This window comes from Aedes albopictus, chromosome 3 (genome assembly GCF_035046485.1).
Source record: "Aedes albopictus strain Foshan chromosome 3, AalbF5, whole genome shotgun sequence".
NCBI classification, from domain to species: domain Eukaryota; kingdom Metazoa; phylum Arthropoda; class Insecta; order Diptera; family Culicidae; genus Aedes; species Aedes albopictus.
This window is the reverse complement of record NC_085138.1, coordinates 291,367,617-291,383,285: the sequence shown is the minus strand read 5'-3', so window position 1 is coordinate 291,383,285 and position 15,669 is coordinate 291,367,617. Positions and strand designations below refer to the sequence as shown.

General features: G+C 39.2%; 1 non-coding gene across 1 annotated transcript; it reads right to left on the bottom strand.

Moving 5' to 3' along the window:
• Positions 1-4,325: 4,325 nt before the first annotated feature.
• Positions 4,326-4,491, bottom strand: LOC115257918 (U1 spliceosomal RNA). The gene has a single exon (XR_003893411.2). It is a non-coding gene; the product is annotated as a U1 spliceosomal RNA (small nuclear RNA).
• Between the last annotated feature and the right edge of the window lie 11,178 nt (positions 4,492-15,669).

Sequence of the window (15,669 nt, the reverse complement as noted above, 5' to 3'; positions counted from 1 at the left end):
TCCAAAGTTCTCAATCCAGAAGTGTTCCCAATCTAATGATAATTTAAAATTTTCTTGTTTTTTATTTGTTTGGGATCGTTTAGCCCACAATAACGATTGTAAAAATATAAAATTTTATCTTTGTTCAGATTTATATGCGAAAGTTAAATAAATTATTAGAACTGAGAGCAAACAAGAAATGGTTTAAAGTAACTTTTAAAGAAAAGCCTATAGTTTGAAGAAGGTCAAATCACCCTCAAACAAAAAAATGATGTGAACTCAAACCTTTCAGACTTCACAATACATTAAATCTTTTATGTTATTTAATTATTTTATTGCGCACAACAGCTTATTTTTTCAATTAGAACGTTTCCACAAATTTGTCTTCTTGAGTCGGGCTGAAAATCTCATAAATAAAGACATAAAAAAAATTGTCTTGTGGACAAGTTGATCATGATGGGGATCCAATTGATCAAATATTATTTTGACGGAATTAAATAGTTATTTATGTAACGAGTTGCAAAAAGTTGATTTTTTCAGTACGAGTCGTACATTTATCCAACGAGGCTTGCCGAGTTGGATAAATACGAAAAGTGCTGAAAAAAATTAGTTTTGCAACGAGTTCCTTACAAAATTTTATGCAATGAATTTTTTCATAATGCAACCCATTTGAGTTGCATAATGTTCATAATGCAACTCAAATGAGTTGCATTATGAACATTATACAATTATTTTTCATTATGCAACTCATTTCAGTTGCATAATGAGCCAGTTCGGAAAAATTGCCCATTATGATACGAAAATGAGTTATATAAAATGTAAATAATGGTACTGAATTGCATAAAGTAATTTTTTAAGCTTATTTTTGACAATAATAATAACATGATCACTTTAAATAATAATGTTTGTGCCAAACAGCAAAATTACTTAGAATTGTTGATCACACACTTAAGTCAATCGAATACCATAAACAAAAACCTTTTGGAAGCAACAAGTAAAATACACAAAAATAATAACTTAAGTGACGGTTTTACCTATACCATTAGTCTGACTGTCACTGCCCGAAAGCCAGTACCCCTAATATCACAAGCTTGAATGCTCGCTTGAATGTACCATTAGGCCGAAAATCACTTGATCAAATGCTAAAAAAGCTTGTTTTTGAGTAAATTAATTCTAATAATTCCAGCAGAGTTTTTTCCTTCTTTTAATCATCTGCTGTTCTTTCTAGATGAACTTCTTAGTTTATTTGCGCCAACTTTAACCAATATCCCTTATCACGGTGATTGTAACATGGGCTTAACATATTTGGGCTTATGATATTATGGCTAATGGCGCTCCGGCTACTGTTATAGAATCTTAATATCAATGATGCTAGTTATTTTGCCGAATGGCCAAATAACAAAAATGGCAAAAAGCTATTTTGCCGAATGGACATATTTTTTCGTTTTCTCCTTTTATGCTGTTAAAATAATTGTTGAAGTTGAAGCTACTGTATTTTACCCATGAATCTTTCCTTCTTCTAAATATAGAAACAATAAACGGGTTTAAGATTTATGTATTATTTTTTTTTTTCAATAATAAAAGTATTAGTTCCGCAATACCACTATTGTTTTATGGTTCTAACATAATCAACAATTTATGCCAAAAACTAGTCTTACAGTGAAACTAGAAAGAACAGCCTGTGTTTAGAACAAGGAAAAATTCACTATTTGGACTAGAGAGAATAGTTTCGTTGAAGAAAAATAGTTTTTTGCGCCGAAACCGTTGATGTTCATCTAGTGAATTTTGCCTTCTTTTGAACATAGGCTGTTCTTCTTAGTTAGTAAGATTAGATATTGACATTAATTGTTGATTGCGGTAAAACAATAGAGCAATATTAATATTATAGAAGTATCAGCTAATTATTGGAAAACCGATAAAATTTAAGAAACCCTTCCGATTCCTGTTCCATAATCACTGAATTACGATTCGTGATCATCATTTCTACCCATTGACTTTTCGGCCTAATGGATTTCGGTCAGCAGTATTTTTGCCATACCAGATGTTTGTGGATCTATGCATTTATAGCCTAGTTACATCGAAGTCTCACGCTTAGTATCATACAGGCGTATCTGCAATGATCGATTTCTCTTCATCGATTTTCTCTTTGCTCAATAACTACCGCTGAATTATTTCCAGCTGTTTTCGTTGTTCTATTCCTAGTCGTCTTTTATCGAAACAAACCAAGAGATCATCCTAGCAGTGAACATATTGAATTATTGTAAAAGATTGAAACGGACGACATTTTTTATGTTAATGGACTGAAATATATACACCAAATTCTCACAATCACACCTTTAGTTTCAATTAATTCTTAGAAAATGGAGAAAATTGCTATTTGCCCGAAAGTACCATTTGCCAGAATGTACGAATCCCCAGAATTTAATATTTAATATTAAATTCTGGGGAATGGTACATTCTGGCAAATGGTACTTTCGGGCAAATAGTATTCTGGCAAAAGGTACATTCTGGCAAATGGTTTTCTGGCGTTTGTCATTCTGGCGAATGGTTTTCTGGCGAACGGTTTTCTGGCAAATATCGCACAATCCTTTTAAGTTTCTTGGGATGAATTTAGAATTCCGAAAATCTTTTTTTTAAAGAATCTTTCACAGTATTCTAGTTGAATTTACCTCAAGAATGTGGATGAATCGCTCTTGGAATTTCTCTCAGGATTCTAGGAGTAATCATCTTGGGATTCTGGAACATTTTGGGAGAATCCCAAGGGGAAGCTTCTCATAGGATTTAGAGACAATCTATCACATGATTCTGGGAGAACTCCTCTCGAGACTCTGGGACAATCCGTCCTATAGATATGGACCAATCTCTCTCAGAAATCTAGGAAATCTCAGAAGAATTCAGAGAGAATTCCTACCAATATACCGGAAGAGTCTTGCTTTCTTTTCTGCATAATGTCGCTCAGGATTCTGGTGTAATCATGTTCAGCATTCTGAAGAAATCTCTCTCATAAATCTAGAGGAAGGGCCCATATAGCCGAGGCGGTAAACGCACGGGTATTCAGCATGACCATGCTGAGGGTGACGGGTTCGATTCCCGGTCGGTCCAGGATCTTTTCGTAAAGGAAATTTCCTTGACTTCCTTGGGCATAGAGTATCTTCGTGCCTGCCACACGATATACACATGAAAAATGGTCATTGGCAGAGGAAGCTCTCAGTTAATAACTGTGGAAGTGCTCATAGAACACTAAGCTGAGAAGCAGGCTTTGTCCCAGTGAGGACGTTACGCCAAGAAGAGGAGAGAGGAAATCTAGAGGAACTCCTTTCAGAATTCTAGAGCAGTCTCTTTAAAGATTCTTGGGAAATACTTCTCAGAGTTCTGGGGAACATCTAGATCTCAGGATTTTTATTTCGATTAAAAAAAAAATTCATTTTTATTTTTCAGAATGCACTGTCTTAACGTTATATCCATTTGCAATATAGTAAGTGTATGATGTAAGGCGTTGTATTCGAGGCAGCGAACACTGTTCCATTCACGATATCTTTTCAAGATTCAAAAGATAACTAGGTATTCAATCTTTCAAAACTTGATAAAATTTATGGATGCGACAGATTCTGTTTGTCAGCAATGAATAAATACACCGCCAAACCGTCAAATCTTTTTATGTACTTCGTAAGATTTTATGGTTATTTTTCTACCTGCCATATTCTTCGATGAATGTTCAGTATGTATAGCAAAGGAGACGCATGGTTGTTGATACCTACCCGAGCAGAGTCTAACAACAAAATGATAGCAAATCGAAAACTCGATTTGTATTCAACAGCAAATTGATATTACATTTTGATATCAGTTTGTCTTGATTAAATTTGATTTCAAATTTAGATTTCGTTTTGCTGTCACTTAAAACTACTATAAAAATAAGTTTTTAAGTTATTTTAAAACTTTTAGGCAACCTTGTATAATAACTCTAAGAGTATATCATTAGAGTAATTATCTTATGACATTCAGGATCTCATATCAATCGAAAAGCCCCTATATTTGGATTTTATCATTTTTTCGTACTGATAGCAAAAATAGTTATCAATTTGCTATCACCGATAGCAGGAATTGTTTTAAACTTGCTGTTACGAGAACATTTTTCTGCTCTCATTTTTGATGTTTTAACCGTTAAAACGACCAAAACGACAACAACCTGTAACATCAAAATTTGTTTTCAATTTGCTGTTAGACTTTGCTCGGGTATCTATTTCGAGACGAGCCAACACAATTGTCCAATTGTTCACTACACATAGGTACAGATTAGGTCAGGCGTGTTGCAGATACATAGAAAGGATTTTATTTTATCTATGAAATCGGGATGTGCGCGCACGCACTTCCCGGCTACCAAAAATTGCACACACGAGATATCCACTTGAGGGATATTCACAGGAGTCAACCAGGCACGGATGTGCAATGGCCCAGTCTCACCCTGGGGGAACCGCCTTGCTGATCACGGTAGCCCCTGTGCCAGGTAAGTATGCTTGAGAAGGGTGCACTGCGAGAACGCCTTTCAAGGCGAAGTTGCTGCTTTAGCGATAGGTTGTTTACATACGACATATTCTGAAGGCAAATAACTTGTCATTCCTATAGGAAATGATTTATGCTTGGTAATTTATCTGAATCAGTGAAATTCTCATACGAGGGTTGAACGATTCATCAAAAAATGTCCGATCGTCCATAAACACCTAAAAGTGATAGATGTGTGTCCTGTTGAAAACTTAATATTTACTGTTGGAATGCAATTGACGACAGTGAACATAATTAATCGAAGAAAAACCACCCCTTATGGTCCCTGTGCCACCAACACCACTGTCGAAGGAAAAGTAACCTATGTGCTTGAATTAAACATTTGACGATCAATCAAGTTTTCCCCAGCATGGTGGTGACATGATGCAGGTTGGTGGACTGGCAGTGGGGTATCATCGGGTGGAGGTGTGCTTGTTATCAATCAATGCTATGAAAGTATGTCAATAAGGCGAGTGTCTGTTGGAAACAAAAAAAAACAACTCCATACGTGTTACTAGACATAGGATAAACATTGTATTGTGATGGTTGACCGATGAGCAACTGGACTACGAGAAAAAATCTAGAATGGGGGCTGGGGATTAGTTGCTAAGCGAAATTAAACTCGGACTACGGCCATTTAGCTGAGAAAGATGTGAGCTGGAAGATAGAAGATAGAAGATAGAAGATAGAAGATAGAAGATAGAAGATAGAAGATAGAAGATAGAAGATAGAAGATAGAAGATAGAAGATAGAAGATAGAAGATAGAAGATAGAAGATAGAAGATAGAAGATAGAAGATAGAAGATAGAAGATAGAAGATAGAAGATAGAAGATAGAAGATAGAAGATAGAAGATAGAAGATAGAAGATAGAAGATAGAAGATAGAAGATAGAAGATAGAAGATAGAAGATAGAAGATAGAAGATAGAAGATAGAAGATAGAAGATAGAAGATAGAAGATAGAAGATAGAAGATAGAAGATAGAAGATAGAAGATAGAAGATAGAAGATAGAAGATAGAAGATAGAAGATAGAAGATAGAAGATAGAAGATAGAAGATAGAAGATAGAAGATAGAAGATAGAAGATAGAAGATAGAAGATAGAAGATAGAAGATAGAAGATAGAAGATAGAAGATAGAAGATAGAAGATAGAAGATAGAAGATAGAAGATAGAAGATAGAAGATAGAAGATAGAAGATAGAAGATAGAAGATAGAAGATAGAAGATAGAAGATAGAAGATAGAAGATAGAAGATAGAAGATAGAAGATAGAAGATAGAAGATAGAAGATAGAAGATAGAAGATAGAAGATAGAAGATAGAAGATAGAAGATAGAAGATAGAAGATAGAAGATAGAAGATAGAAGATAGAAGATAGAAGATAGAAGATAGAAGATAGAAGATAGAAGATAGAAGATAGAAGATAGAAGATAGAAGATAGAAGATAGAAGATAGAAGATAGAAGATAGAAGATAGAAGATAGAAGATAGAAGATAGAAGATAGAAGATAGAAGATAGAAGATAGAAGATAGAAGATAGAAGATAGAAGATAGAAGATAGAAGATAGAAGATAGAAGATAGAAGATAGAAGATAGAAGATAGAAGATAGAAGATAGAAGATAGAAGATAGAAGATAGAAGATAGAAGATAGAAGATAGAAGATAGAAGATAGAAGATAGAAGATAGAAGATAGAAGATAGAAGATAGAAGATAGAAGATAGAAGATAGAAGATAGAAGATAGAAGATAGAAGATAGAAGATAGAAGATAGAAGATAGAAGATAGAAGATAGAAGATAGAAGATAGAAGATAGAAGATAGAAGATAGAAGATAGAAGATAGAAGATAGAAGATAGAAGATAGAAGATAGAAGATAGAAGATAGAAGATAGAAGATAGAAGATAGAAGATAGAAGATAGAAGATAGAAGATAGAAGATAGAAGATAGAAGATAGAAGATAGAAGATAGAAGATAGAAGATAGAAGATAGAAGATAGAAGATAGAAGATAGAAGATAGAAGATAGAAGATAGAAGATAGAAGATAGAAGATAGAAGATAGAAGATAGAAGATAGAAGATAGAAGATAGAAGATAGAAGATAGAAGATAGAAGATAGAAGATAGAAGATAGAAGATAGAAGATAGAAGATAGAAGATAGAAGATAGAAGATAGAAGATAGAAGATAGAAGATAGAAGATAGAAGATAGAAGATAGAAGATAGAAGATAGAAGATAGAAGATAGAAGATAGAAGATAGAAGATAGAAGATAGAAGATAGAAGATAGAAGATAGAAGATAGAAGATAGAAGATAGAAGATAGAAGATAGAAGATAGAAGATAGAAGATAGAAGATAGAAGATAGAAGATAGAAGATAGAAGATAGAAGATAGAAGATAGAAGATAGAAGATAGAAGATAGAAGATAGAAGATAGAAGATAGAAGATAGAAGATAGAAGATAGAAGATAGAAGATAGAAGATAGAAGATAGAAGATAGAAGATAGAAGATAGAAGATAGAAGATAGAAGATAGAAGATAGAAGATAGAAGATAGAAGATAGAAGATAGAAGATAGAAGATAGAAGATAGAAGATAGAAGATAGAAGATAGAAGATAGAAGATAGAAGATAGAAGATAGAAGATAGAAGATAGAAGATAGAAGATAGAAGATAGAAGATAGAAGATAGAAGATAGAAGATAGAAGATAGAAGATAGAAGATAGAAGATAGAAGATAGAAGATAAGAAATCAACAAGATCATTGAATAATAGAAGCAATAAATGACAAAATTTCCAACGCTTCGATTCGACTTTACGCTTCTTTAGCAATTCAAATACGCTCCCCAATGGCAATGGCCCAGTCTTTAATTTAGTATCATGCTACTGGGTCAACTCAAAAAGAGCCATCCCAGCCGAGAAGCATCCTCAACTTCCAGTTGCATAAATATCTCCCCTATTTCCTGCCGGCTACACAAATTAACTTCCAATTCCGGCTCCGGCATTGCCACTCATCCAGTTGCCATCGGGTTCGATTGGTTTGCCGTTGGCACATATTTGGCGCGAGAAAAACTGCCAAACTCGACCCGACCCGAAACTTTTGCAAAAGCCAATTGAAATGCTGGAAATATATAGAAAAAGTTCTTCCATACCATATAACCACCACTGACTGGGATGCGATGCCATGCTGAGGCAAAGGACTGATGATTTCGGCAGCCCAAGGCTTGACAAGCCAAAAGGACTAGTCGTGTCCTATCATCCGGATGCCAGCAGAAATGGAGAAAATATCTTTCGAGCACGCAGATTTTATTTGGCGATGTTCTGGTTCGGTTGGAATCCAGCGGCATCGTGGGCAACGCTGGGTGAAACTAGATATCGAATCTGTAAGTACCATTAGCTTGGAAGCAGCCCAGTGGAAAGGGCAAGATAATTGAACATTTTATTTGCTGAATTTTGGCAGTTCGGATGGCTCTCTTTTGCCAAGTTCGGTTCGATGACCAGACATTTTCGAGTGGCCTTGTTCCACTTCGTTGGGAGTGGAGTTTTTTTTTTACGGTTGTGCTTGGATCGCTTTCATTTTACAGACAAGAAGTTTTCGGAAATTTTGAATATAATGTCAAGCAAGGCAACTAGTTGAACATGAAGAACAAAATAATCGAACTGAGGCATTAACACCTAACTACCGAATGGAGGCCTCAACAAACGACATGACAGTGGTATTTCAAAACTGTTCCCACAAATTCAACAATCGACCAGCGTAGCAAGCGATCACTTCTGCCAAATTAGTCACCGTTCCAAATGTTCCTATGTCCACCAAGATGCAGTAAGGCAAACAAATTGTCCGAATCGTTTTAAAATCGTACCCCGATTGCTATACTCGGCTCTCCGCATAAAACCCTCTATCGTAATGTTTTGCATTCAATGTTGTGTACCACCAGTGCTGGAAAGATGTACATAAATTGGTGAGCTTGTTTCGTGTTATTGTTTTGGAAAATGTTCCTGCGACAATTGCTTGTTTATTTATTTATTAGGCACAGTTGGCTCAGCTCATCACGCCAAGTAACGGCGTGAAAACAGTTATGGTCACTTCCTCTCAACCATTCAGTCAGTGCCGGATTTAGGCTTCGGGGGGCCCAGGGCAAACCGTATGAAGTGGGCCCCAAAAAAACAAGATTTTGAATATGTATACCAAAGCAAAGCAAAGCAAAGCAAAGATAACCGTACACATCGTAGTTGCTACTCCGTGATTGACCAGAACAATCGAAGTTGCACAGAGAGCCAATGAATGTGAAAGCTTGGGACTAGCTAACCATTCTCAATGTGCACAATTCGAGAGTTCAGCTATTTAAATCAATAACGGCGCTGGCCACGTCCTTACGGTCATCAGGAAAGGGAAGGAATGTTAGTTCGACAACCGTTGCTACTAGAAACCGTGGAATCCACAGCATCCCCACAGTTGTCACGGGAAGGAATGGTGGTTAGTAGGGTAGGGTAAGGTGTGGATCTAGGAGCCACCTCTGTTAGGTGATATGATCCACTAGTTATATGGAAATACACGTCGCGGTCTTCATCACGATTATGATTTATTTGATCACGATGACCACTGATCCCGGATTTCGTGCTCGCGTTTCCATCGCCCTACCGTGGAAACCGACTGACCAACGAATATTGTAGCGCGATTCTGTACCCGGATTTTTCACTCGCACTTCCATCGCCCTACCGAGAAAACCGACTGACCAACGAATATTGTAGCGCGATTCTCCAAGATTTTGAATATGTATACCGTACATTAACTTTTTCTTTTCAATATTGTTTATTATTCGTTTTTTTTTGTAGATTTTTGTGGTTTAGGAAGAAACTATGTCACTCAACTGTTTTGTTCATTCGAATGATGAATGTTTCATTTATTTTTCATTTTTTTTATGATGAAATATTAAAAACCTTCAGTTGCAATTCTCCAAAATATCGACCGATGATTCTAACAAATGAAAAAAAAAATGTTACGAACAAGCATTTTAATATTTATGCTGAAATGTCAAGATTCTGCATACAGGTTTACAGTGTAAATGTAGTCTTATTCAGATCGTAGATATATTTTAAACTTTCATCCGAATTTAAAGATTTATGACAATTTTACAAATTAGCGTTCAGTTCGAATTGCAAAATTCTACGAGTGAACAAAGTCAGGATTGTAGGGGCAGGGGGTAACTGTAGCAATAACACTGTAAAAACATTGTTCTGAGATGTTTTTAAAAACTAGGTTTCCAAAACTGCCCCAAATTTCTTGAACTTCTCCAGGAATCGTTATCTACTCTTTCCCTTGATAACATCTGTCCTCAACGAACTAATGCAGATGGGTACTAAGCAGTTATTTGATAAAGATGCTTTTTTGTTGTAATGTTAGGTCTTAAAACAGTTTTTCAATTGAATTCAACAAGAACTCCATGGGGTTTTATAGAATCTCGCGTAGACTCGCGTACTTCATTTTACCTGATTATTGAATACTGTTATACCTATCTAGATATGCGTTTGCTGCAACCAAGCATTAAAACCGATCCCTCAAATAAGTCATTCTGGGAAATACACTTCAATTCTACGGTTGAATTGCTTAGCAATTAAAATAATGTGTTTTTTTAACTTAATCGAAAGAGCAACATATTTTGGCACCAAAAAATACGAAACTAAGGTTTTTGATGTAAAGATATGAAAAATAATGAAACTTTGGATTTTCAAGTGAAAATTCAGATATGAAATAATCTGGATACCGTTAAAGAACTCAATCATAACTACACTAGGACATGTATAAAATACAATCGTCTCTTGTAGGGCATTATATGTTTTGATGAAGAAAATATATAGTGCTTCAGGATTCTTGGGGGCCCCTCTGATCGGGGGGCCCGGGGCACTTGCCCCCTTTGCCCCCCCTTAAATCCGGGCCTGCATTCAGTTATTCAGGGAAGCCATAGGTTAACATCGTTTTTCCAACTATTTTAAAGCAGTATTTATTAGAACAAGGGCTGGGCACAGGAGCTGCACTCTTTTATTTAACATCTGGTTTTGATGGTTTTATTCAAACTTCAGCTGGTTTTAATTTTTTTTGAAAGGCTGATCTAAGGCTTAATATGCGCTTGATCAGTTTTCCATCATTTTTTTTTTATTTTGGTCGAAAATTACAAAACAAACAATTTCGTAATCTTGTTTTCACTATTTGCAGCTTTCAATTCATAGAATAGATGTATAGGAATATATAAATTAATCTATGGAAGTGCACAATTATATACAAATGCTCAAAAGCGAAAACATGACCTGAACTGAGCCTCTATTATAGATAAAGAATTTATGTAAAAACTTTTTAATTAGATGATTCTTTCGGCACGCTTATAAGCGCTTGTGTATATTTTAAAACAGGTCACTATTCTTGGCTTGATTTTCAGCCATTTAAGTACCGCTGATTAAAGAAGTTAAACAAGCCAAATTTCAAACCAATATTTTGGGGTCATTAACCAGCCAATGCTGAGCTAATACTATCACTGTTCAGCATTCATTGTTTCTTGCGGTCTTTGGGAGTTTCGGTTTTTAAAGGTTTCAAAACGTTTAAAAACTCTCAAAGAGAGCTTCGGCGGAGCTTAACCCTTTCTGTACATTATGGTCATTTTTTTTACTTAAACAGGGCTGGTAGCAAAACCTGATGGTCGGAATAGTTTGTTTATTGACCAATTTCCCGGAAATAGTGACCAAGAAGTGACTTATACATAGCAAAAAAAAAGCGACTAAATAGTGAAATTCGGCACAACAATTTTGTTTAGATTCTAAAAATTGTTGGACGAACTTGATTCAGAAAACCCAGAAGTACCGCATAATGATCATTTTCAACAAAACGTGTTGTGCAGAACTAGATGGGCTCAGATGGACATGAGGCTGATGAACGTAAATAAATGTGTTGATCAACGTTATTCGTTAGAAATCCTTTCTTGGAAAACTTGATGAAGTTTTCAGAAGGGTACGGATGCTTTTGAGTGACTTTTTGACCAAACAATCAACTTGGAAATTCTTGGCAAATTATCTGAGGAATTTAAGAAGAAACACACTGCGGTTTATTGAACGAGTTTTGCAATAGATTTCTATGAACATAATTGCGGGTATTTGCTTCGTACTTTTAGGCAGATTTCAGGTGAACATCTTAGAGAGATATTTGCATAAAAATGTAGAACAAATTCTGCCAAGAATAAAAATAAAAATATTGCAATTTTCAGTGAAGAGAATTGTCAGACAAAAGAGGCACAAAACAAGCAACAAAGAAGGCGCGGAGATTATTCTTTATCCCAACTGGTAACAGAAAATGACATGATCTTGAAAATGTTTGTTGCAGACAAAACGGAAGCTGAATCTGTTAAGTGTTCTTCAACTCGCGAATAATCAATTATTACCAACTTTAAATAGAAACTTTTTTATGATACATCTTTAGCTGCGTTGCATACATTTATTTGTTCAACATCATTAACCCTCGAGCGATCGCGCTGTTGTATTTTGTACAACACGTTGAAAAAATCTCGCTTTTTGTACTCAGCATTAGTGTGGTGCTGACGCAGGTAGTGAACCGCGTGAGTTACGGAAGGTTAAGACAAGACATAATCAACAATAGTACGCCACAATACTCGGTTTGTGGCTGCTGCTCTCCATCCTCGGTCGCGCCCAATGCTCGCCAGGTCACGCTTCACCTGGTCCGCCCATCGTGCTCTCTGCGCTCCACGCCTTTTTGTGCCAACCGGATCAGTTGCAAACACCAGCTTTGCAGGGTTGTTGTCCGGCATTCTTGCAACATGCCCTGCTCACCATATCCTTCCTGCTTTGACCTCGTTCTGGATGCTGGGTTCGCCGTAAAGTGCAACGAACTCGTGGTTCACCCTTCTCCGCCACACATCGTTCTCCTGCACACCGCTGAAGATCGTCCTTAGCACACGTCGCTCGAAAGATCCGAGTGCTTGCAAGTCCTCCTCGAGCATGGTCCATGTCTCGTGTCCATAGAGGACCACTGATCTTATTAGCGTTTTGTACATGATGCATTTGGTGCGTGGGTGAATCTTTTTCGACCGCAGTTTCTTCTGAAGCCCGGATTAGGCCCGACTTTCACTGATGATGCGCCTCCGAATTTCACGGCTCATGTTGTTGTCAGCCATCAGCAAGGATCCGAGGTAGACGAATTCCTCCACCACCTCGAAAGTATCCCCATCTATCGTAACACTACTACCCAGACGGATCCGGTAGTGTTCGGTTCCGACTACCAACATGTACTTTGTTTTTGAGGCATTCACCACCAGTCCGACCTTTGCTGCTTCGCGTCTCAGGCAGGTGTACAGCTCTGCCACCGTTCCAAATGTTCAGGCAATAATGTCCATGTCGTCCGCAAAGCACACAAATTGACCGGATTTTGTGAAAATCGTTCCCCGGCTGTTGAGCCCGGCTCGTCGCTTTACACCTTCCAGAGCGATGTTGAGGAGTAGGCATGAGAGTCCATCACCTTGTCGCAGTCCCCGGCGAGATTCGAATGAACTAGATAGTTCACCCGAAACCCTTACGCAGTTTTGCACACCGTCCATCGTTGCTTTAATCAGTCTAGTCAGCTTCCCAGGAAAGCCGTTTTCGTCCATGATTCTCCATAGCTCTGCGCGGTCGATACTGTCGTATGCCGCTTTGAAGTCGATGAACAGGTGATGCGTTGGGACCTGGTATTCACGGCATTTCTGGAGGATTTGCCGTACGGTAAAGATCTGGTCCGTTGTCGACCGGCCGTCGATGAAGCCGGCTTGATAACTTCCCACGAACTCGTTTGTTTTAGGTGACAGACGACGGAAGATGATCTGGGATAGCACTTTGTAGGCAGCATTCAAAATAGTGATCGCCCTGAAGTTCTCACATTCCAAATGGTCGCCTTCCTTGTGAATGGGGCAGATTACCCCTTCCTTCCACTCCTCCGGTAGCTGTTCGGTTTCCCAGATCCTGACTATCAGCCGATGCAGACAGGTGGCCAACTTTTCTGGGAGTTCAGCTGCGATACCATCCTTACCAGCTGCTTTGTTGGTTTTGAGCTGAAGAATGGCATCCTTAACTTCCCTCAGCGTGGGAGTTGGTTCATTTCCGTCCTCCGCTGCACTGACGTCGTCGTTTCCTCCGTTGCCGTGGGCTCCCGTGCCTACGTTTTCCACGCCGTTCAGGTGCTGATCGAAGTGCTGCTTCCACCTTTCGATCACCTCACGTCCGTCCGTCAAGAGTCCTCCGTCTTTATCCCTGCATATTTCGGCTCGCGGCACGAAGCCGTTGCGGGATGCGTTGAGCTTCTGATAGAACTTCCGTGTTTCTTGGGAACGGCACAGCAGTTCCATTTCTTCACACTCCGCTTCTTCCAGGCGGCGTTTTTTCTCCCGAAAGAGGCGGGTCTGCTGTGTCCGCTTCTGTTTGTAACGTTCCACGTTCTGTCGAGTCCCTTGCTGCAGCATTACCGCCCTGGCTGCATTCTTCTCCTCCAAAACCGTTCTGCACTCTTCGTCGAACCATTCGTTCCGTCGATTCCGTTCCACGTACCCGATGGTGCTCTCGGCTGCGTCGTTGATGGCTGCTTTCACTGTACTCCAGCAGTCCTCTAGAGGGGCCTCATCGAGCTCGCCCTCGTCTGGCAATGCGGCCTCGAGATTCTGCGCGTATGCTGAGGCGACATCCGGTTGCTTCAGTCGCTCTAGGTTGTACCGTGGCGGTCGCCGTACATTGTTGATGACGGAGAGTTTTGGGCGCAGTTTGACCAGTTTGATAGTGGTCGGAGTCGATGTTGGCGCCACGATAGGTCCTGACGTCGATAATATCGGAGAAGTGTCGTCCGTCAATCAGAACGTGGTCGATTTGAGATTCCGTCTGCTGTGGTGATCTCCAGGTGTAACGATAAGGGAGGCTGTTTTGGAAAAAGGTGCTACGTATGGCCATATTTTTGGAGGCGGCGAAATCAATGGGTCGTAGGCCGTTTTCGTTCGTCTGCTGGTGGGCGCTGAACTTACCAATCGTCGGTCTGAATTCCTCCTCCTGGCCTACCTGAGCGTTCAAATCTCCTATGATGATCTTGACGTCGTGGCTTGGGCAGCGATCGTACTCGCGTTCGAGCTGCGCGTAAAATTCGTCCTTGTCATCATCAGTACTTCCGGAGTGAGGGCTGTGCACGTTTATTATGCTGAAGTTGAAGAATCGGCCTTTGATCCTCAACCTGCACATTCTTTCGTCGATCGGCCACCAACCGATCACGCGCCTCTGCATATCACCCATCACTATGAAAACTATTCCCAGCTCGCGTGTGTTGCCGCAGCTCTGGTAGATGGTATGATTACCTCTAAGCGTTCGCACCATGGATCCTGTCCAACACATCTCCTGCAGCGCTACGATGTCGAACCCGCGGTCCTTCAGTAGATCGGCGAGTATGCGGGTGCTCCCAATGAAGTTGAGAGATCGGCAGTTCCACGAACCGAGTTTCCAATCGCAAGTCCTTTTTGTTCGCTGGGGTCGTTGCCGTTGGTCTCGGTTCGTATTATTCTGTTGCTGATTTTCCGTTACAATGTTTTTTACGGCTGGCTCGTAGGGCCTGACACCAACCCCCTACTTTCCGGAGGACCATAGTGCACAGTTGAGCTTAGAGTCCTTCTCTGGCACTCGGACGTAGATCAGCCGCCCCTAACATGGGGATCAGACGCTGTTGTGAGCCGCTCCTCCTGGAGAACAGACGCTCAGGTTTACCGAAGCAAACCCCCCCTTCCCTGTCAGCCTACGACCAAAGTTCCCACCGGGGTTGGTTACCCGATCTTCCCTAAGGTTGCTCATAGTTTCCGGCCGGTACCGCGTGGAGGTAGGGATAGGAGTTGCTGGGCAGAGGCTAGTGGATCACAATGGGTTCTGAATTGCGCAGCATACCCAGCCTTTACCGTGCCCGTGTCATTTGTCATTAGTCAACCCATTCAAACAATCTTGTGTACAACTTGGTTTTGACTATTTTTTAATGAATGGCCACTAATTCTCGATAGACAGATCATAGTAGAATACTCATCTGGTCTTGAATCTCTTAACGGAATGTGAATGTGTTTTTATGAACTGGAATCAATTTTGTACAAAGTCTACGGTCTATACACATATCGA